Genomic DNA, 6,643 nt, shown 5'->3' on the forward strand with positions numbered 1-6,643 from the left:
GGTTGGTACTGAATATTGGTGTATCCTAGGAATTGATCACACTTCTTTATGAATTGAGCATCATCTTTCTGCAATGTGGGCTAATATTATTCCTGCTTTAGTACTTTATGTGCTAGGGCCTTACCCCCCAAGTGATTTCTACATATGCCTTCATGGATTCTTGGAGGGCGTACTTGGCCTCAATAGGTCGGAGGTATTGAGATATGGCAAAGTAAAAGATCTCTTACATAGTCGGTTGCTGATCAGAATATACCAAGCGACCTGATGCTTGAGTCTACGGGCCTCCTTCTTGGTCCCTTTCTTCCTCTATTCTCCTCAATTTGAGCTTCCATTGCCAGATCCTATGAAGATCTCTTCTCTAGGAAGAAGTAGAAGTGGCAAGATTTTTGCCTGCTTCTTGCATCTCCATGTTGAAGCAGTCGATATAACTCCTAAGGGACCCGTCTTCCCTTTGCTTCACTATAAACAGACTGGTCATGTTTCTTCTATCTTCAGCTACTCACTAAGTGAGCTATGAATTATCAGTTGAACTAATCAAAAGAATGAATAGACCATGGCTAGAGGCTAGAATACTAAAGGCATGCTTCTTTCCTCAAAGTGGCCAAAAAAGCTTGGCATAAGACTATACTGGTATCCCCCTATAACATCATGAGAGCCTAAAATCTCTCGAGGTGGTCTATCAGATCCAAAGTGCCATCACACACCTTGAAATGGAGCATCTTGAATCTTCTCGGCAGCAGTTAATCCATAATTGCCTTGGAGGAATGCGTATCGATAGTAATCTCTAGATCTTCTTCCTAGTCAGCTTGCCCTTCTCTTGAGTTTCGATCTTGATGTTCATCTCCTTAATTCTTTGATCGAGGTTAGCTCTCCCTTAGAGATCCTTCTAACTAGAGAGATTCCAAATTTCTCGGGCTGGAGCCTATTTCGTAATGAGCGCCAGGGGGATCATCTTCGTAGTGATGGCTAATTATGCTATGTCAGGTCATCTTGTCGATCTAGTTGCATGGTGGTCTTTTGTTGGTTCAAAAATTGCATGTCTCAAACTACTTCTATCAAATTCTACACTTGTTGGACTAGCAGGTTAAACTACTCGGTTGTTACTTCCTCAAGAGTCGGTTGTGGAGTCGGGGACAGCTGAGGGCTAGGCTAGGAGTCAAAGAACTCATGTTGGAGCTGATTGGTGGAGTGGTGGTTGTTTCGTATGGACTTTTTTTCTTAAATCTCTAGGAAAACCTCAAAGGTAGAGGAGCACTTCATCTAGTGTCGCGTAAGATCTGACTTGACAGGTGGATAGGTTGACAGGTGAGCCGCTCGACTCAGTGATGTTGGAGAAGTGTAGCATGACGTTGGAGCTTTTCTACAATCACAGAAAATAATTAGGCCACTGGTGTTGGAAAATGTGTCCTAAATGTCAATCGTCAGCCTGTTGATGATTGAGATATATATGAATTAATAAATAATAAAAGTTATTTGGCATTTTTCATCGCATATTTTAATACATCTTCATGAACTCATGTGATGTGATGAAGTCCTTAGGACACTTTTAAATGATAAAGGAGGATTTGTCTACGAGTCCTTAAACCTGTTCACGACCGAACGATATGCTATTACTAGGACAATGACATTATCAAGTATAGGGTGTTTTGTGCCATATTTGTTGGTTGTCCTCTTAACCAAAAAGTGTAGAGACACTAGTATGCCACACAGGTGAAGTGTAGAAGTACATTTCACTAAACGTGACCTGTTCTAGAGCACTTTACTGTCAAGAGATGTTCTAAGTAGATATGGTGGGTATAAGTGTCCCTCCGACCTTAGATCACCACGGTGACTAGCAAACAACTCACTATACTTTAGTACCGGACTATCTGAATTTCTAATTCAGTGACGAAATATTTTTGGGTACAGTCAAGTACTTGCGACGTTGGTGTGTGAGTCAAGATGGGATTGACCTATTCTGGTGACAGGAGATAATGCTCTTGTGTTCAATTCAGCAAAACCTTGGCCAGGATAGTCCATGTGAGGAGTCACAGGATTTGTAAAGTTGAAGTACATTTAGGATGAACTGACTAAATAGTTGACAGTGAACTCTGAAGTCATCTTATGCATTCGGAGTCATGGGAATGAATTATACGGTAACTATAGTCCAAGGATTCTTGAATGTTGCTTTGCAATAATTTGGCTTATCCGGACGTCGGGTACCATTGCTAGATGGTCATTTTAATTAGTACAGAAAGTTGTTCTTGTGCTACCAGCTTAGGTTCGAACCATGGGGTCACACGCATAGAAGTTTTTGGATTGATCAAATGGCTGATTGATGATTAAGAATCGTCCAGAGGTACATTGGTCAATTCGATTGACAAATTATCCTAAGCAAAGATTGCAGTAAAATAATTATTAAATTATTGGAGGATTAATTGGCAATTAGATTGCTAATGAACTTAATTGATTGAATAATTGGCTTAGTGATGAGAGCACAAAAGTGCGACCTACATATCACTAAATTAGTGTTATTGCTAACGGATAATGATAAATTCACTGGATTAATATTATATTTGGGTTTGACACAGATTATCATAAATTAGACATAAAATGCACATTGAGTATAAATTTGACTTCAGAAGGATCCCTTCCCAGATTCGACCCGGTTGAAGATCGGGTCGGGTCTAAGTCGGGTTCGGATCCAAATCGGGTCCAATTTTTTTGTGCTTTTGGGAAAGAATTTTGGGCAAATCTAATTTGGCCATATCATAACTATGAGGTGCTGGGTGACCCATGACTTGAAAGACTTGCAATTGACCTCCAGTCAGAACAGATGACCCGTGACGAACTTGGTGTCTCCTAGCTCCCCTCTCAGGAGGGCAAAGAAAATCCCAAACCTTCTTCCAAAATCCAATTCCATTGCAGAAACTGGCACATGACCCATAAGCAGTCCGCGTTCTTCACACGCGCCCCATTCCATGCGATCACGGGAGACCCCAGCTCATCCCGCAGCGGCTCCTCCAGCATCCCAACCCTTCCGTGATTCATCATCGGCATCCTCCGTGTCTCCCTCTTCCTCCCGCAGTGCTCCAGCCATGGACCACCTTCCTGATCAGCTCCCATCTCATTTTCGTCCGCGATCCAAGCATCGCGTCCGTGAATGGCGTCCTCCCGACGATCCCGTGGCGGCTTCCCAGTGATCCCGCTTCCGAGTTTTAGCACCAGTCCAAGTTCCTAGCATTCGTCTGCTGCAGTCCTCCAGCACCATTTCTTCGGCCGGTGATGCATCCCACGCTTCAAGCCTCCGCGTCTGCAAGCATCATGATCCAAGCACCCAACAGCTCTTCCGTGATTTCCTCCTGTCGATCAAGCTCCCATTTCTTCTGCCCGTTTCAAATGCAGCCCGTGATCCCACGGATTGACGCCCTCCTTCCGTTTCCAAATCCCAGCCCCCAAGCAATCGGATCCCCAGCAATCACGCATCCTCCCCCTCTCGATGCTTCAACGATTGATCTATAAAAGGGGGGGAAGAAACAGAAGAGGGGAGCTCTCGGTGCGGGGTGAAGGCTCTGTTTGTTTGTAAGAGAGAAAGAAAAAAAAGAAATATAGCCATGCTCTGTTTCGGGTTGAGAAGAAAGCATCTTTTTTATTAGGGGAGAGAAGAAAGGAGTTGTTTTGTTTTGTTTTTTTTTTCTTTGTTTTTATGTCTTGTTTTGTAGAAGGGAGGAAGCATTAAGTTTCCAATCCTCATTTTATTTTTGTAATTGTCCTTTTATGCAATCCATTATTGTCATTTTCTTTTATGCGATCCATGTTCTAAGTTTTTAATTTAATTTATGTAATTTGTTTTATATGTTCTGAAAATCTTAGTTTTAAGATAACTTTGAAATTAATCTTTGCTGTTCAATGGCGATTTTAATTTATATTCTGTCTTTAAAAATCAACCCCTACTCTGCATTAGAATTCAATTGCAAGTTGTCTTTCTTTCCTTTATTTATTTTTAAATAAAAAAATTATTTTCTGGTAGACTAGAGAATCATTCAACATCCCTGACGTAATGTTTTTCTTTTATCATTCAAAAATTGATTTTGAATCCGAGTGAACGTTTTTTATTTTTAAGCAACTCCACTCGCCTCCCTGTGGATCGACCTCTTACAACCGCTATTCTTCGAGTAAGAAAGGTAAGAGTAAAATTAATTTAAACTTTATTTGTCGGTTCTAACAACGATCTGTTTAGCGTATTTTTAGTTAAACAGGAATTGGACAACACTTAGGTTGAGCCAAATTGAATTATATTCAATTTGGGCTAGATTTGGATTTGACCTAATTGAATTGGGTTCGATCCAAGTAGATTGGGCTTGACCCAATTAATGGAGCTTGACTCAATTAGATTGGGCTTGATCCGAGTCAATTAGAAGTCCTTATTTGATAAGGATTCTAAATTCAAAATTCAGAATTTGAAAAGGAGAATGAATCCTTATTTTCTTGGCGCCAATAGTTGGCATGAGAAGGAAATGCAGTTCCTATTTGGGCGCATGAATCCCTATTTCTTAGGGATTCAAAATGCACAATGTTGGGATCCCACGTATGCCACAGAAAATTCAGAACGCAGCAGAAGTGGCATGCGCGAGATTCCGTTCATCGCATGAACGTATTTTAAAACTGATATTCGTAGATAGATTAGGATTAAATTTTTTTTAAAAGATTAGGAAGATCAGATCTTCATCTTGTGCGAGTAGATGTTCACCACAAACTGATGATCGTAGTATTTGTTGAAGGTTCGCTTGAAGCCGCACACGCGTCCGGCCTCTACGGATATCCACACGAGGCAGAGGACCAATCTAAGTTTTTGAATCTCTCCAGGGTACTATCTTCCTTGCAGAAAATACTTTTGATGGCTGAAATCCTCTCTTTAAATCAACTCTTGATTGCCTTAGAGAGGAGGAAGAAAGACTAGAAGGGGGGAAAAAGAGCCACCTCTTTTTCAGCCTTTTCCTTTTTGGTGTGAACGAACGAATAGGAGGAGGAGAAGGCCCAACGCCACCCTCCTTCTTTTTTTTTTCTTTGCTTGCGGCTGAAACCCAAGAAGAGGAGAAGAGGGGCTACCGTATTTTCCTAGGAGAAAAAGAAGAGAGAAGGGGCTGTTAGATGTATGCCCTAGAAGCCAATTTGGCTGACACATTGTTGATTCTAGGGACATAATTTTGTACTTGAATATTTATTATTGAATAAATAAAAGGCATCTTTTTCATTCATATTGTTTATGTGTCTATGAATCGTCCAAGAAATTAATAAGATGATGATACATATTCTCAAGAGTTGAGAATTTGAGCCATGTATCATTGGTGATTAATTTCTAAATGCTCCTGATCAAAGGATCATCACGAGGACGGTGATCGATCCGATCAGTGCACAGATCACTCTCCTTCTGGATGGACGAGACTTGAGTCCACAGTGTAGGGACACTGAAGTGATAGTGCAGGTGCTTGTTAGAGAACAAGGGTACTGAGCGTGACCAATACAAGAAGTCACTTGGATGTCTATCCACTCGTCAGTGACTTGCTTGATGTTGCAGTAGTGTGACTGGTCCTTTGACCTGCGGTGCTTCGGCTACTCACAGTGAGGTTATTGTAGTTTGACTGCACACATACATGGTCTCTAGCCATATGGGTCCATGCAGTGTAGATTGGCTGCAGTAAGTTCACTGTAGGAGTAGGGTATGCACCTATATGGAATCTATCGACCTTGATAGATAAGGAGAGATCCTATGTGATTTATAAGACTGAGTTCGTAAGACCTCGGCCGGGGCAGTATGCACAGTGGAGAAAGAGTTTTTCACTATCGAACTCGAGTCGAATAAATCTTGACATATGACAGACGATGGGGTTTGACGAGTTGTCCATGACCTCCGTCCTGTAGGGATCCACGATAGTAGGACTGTATCACATGTTTAACTGCACCTAGAGGTTCATCATTCTATTCTGCTGGGTAGCCACTACATGCTGCTAGGTGTCACTGGTGGATGGTGGGACTCATAGGGATTATCTTGATGATCGATAAACCCTAATGAGTTGAGTTGGAATCGTTCCAACCCATTGAAAGGAGTTTTCAATGATATAGTGATAGAGATCACAATATATCTCACTACCAGTCAGAATAGAACCTATGGGGTCACACACACTAGAAGTATTGACCGATCCGATGGTTGAAATCGTGATTGGGAATCACAAGAAATCAATTTGATTGATAAGAAGTTGAAGAAGAACAAAGGGAATTAATTAATTGGACTTGAAACAAGAATCCTACTTCGGGTAGGATACCTAGAGTTCTAATTGGATTAGGACTGGGATTCCTACTTGGAATAGGATTCCTCAATCCTAATGAGATTAGGAGTTTTGAATTAAAATTGGATTCCTACTTGGAGTAGGATTCCTAGAAATCCTAATAGGATTAGGACTTCGGATTCAAATAGAGTCCTAATTAGATTAGGACTAAAATTAAACAAATCCTAATTGGATTAGGATTCCTTAAGTCTAAATTAATTATTAATCTAATGAATCAACATGACTCCTAATTGGATTAGGATTGAAGAGTTCAATTGAGTCATGGTTCATTCAAGTCCTAATTGGATTAGGACTAACATAGATTGAACCCAATTTGG

Source organism: Phoenix dactylifera, unplaced genomic scaffold (genome assembly GCF_009389715.1).
Source record: "Phoenix dactylifera cultivar Barhee BC4 unplaced genomic scaffold, palm_55x_up_171113_PBpolish2nd_filt_p 001776F, whole genome shotgun sequence".
NCBI lineage: Eukaryota > Viridiplantae > Streptophyta > Magnoliopsida > Arecales > Arecaceae > Phoenix > Phoenix dactylifera.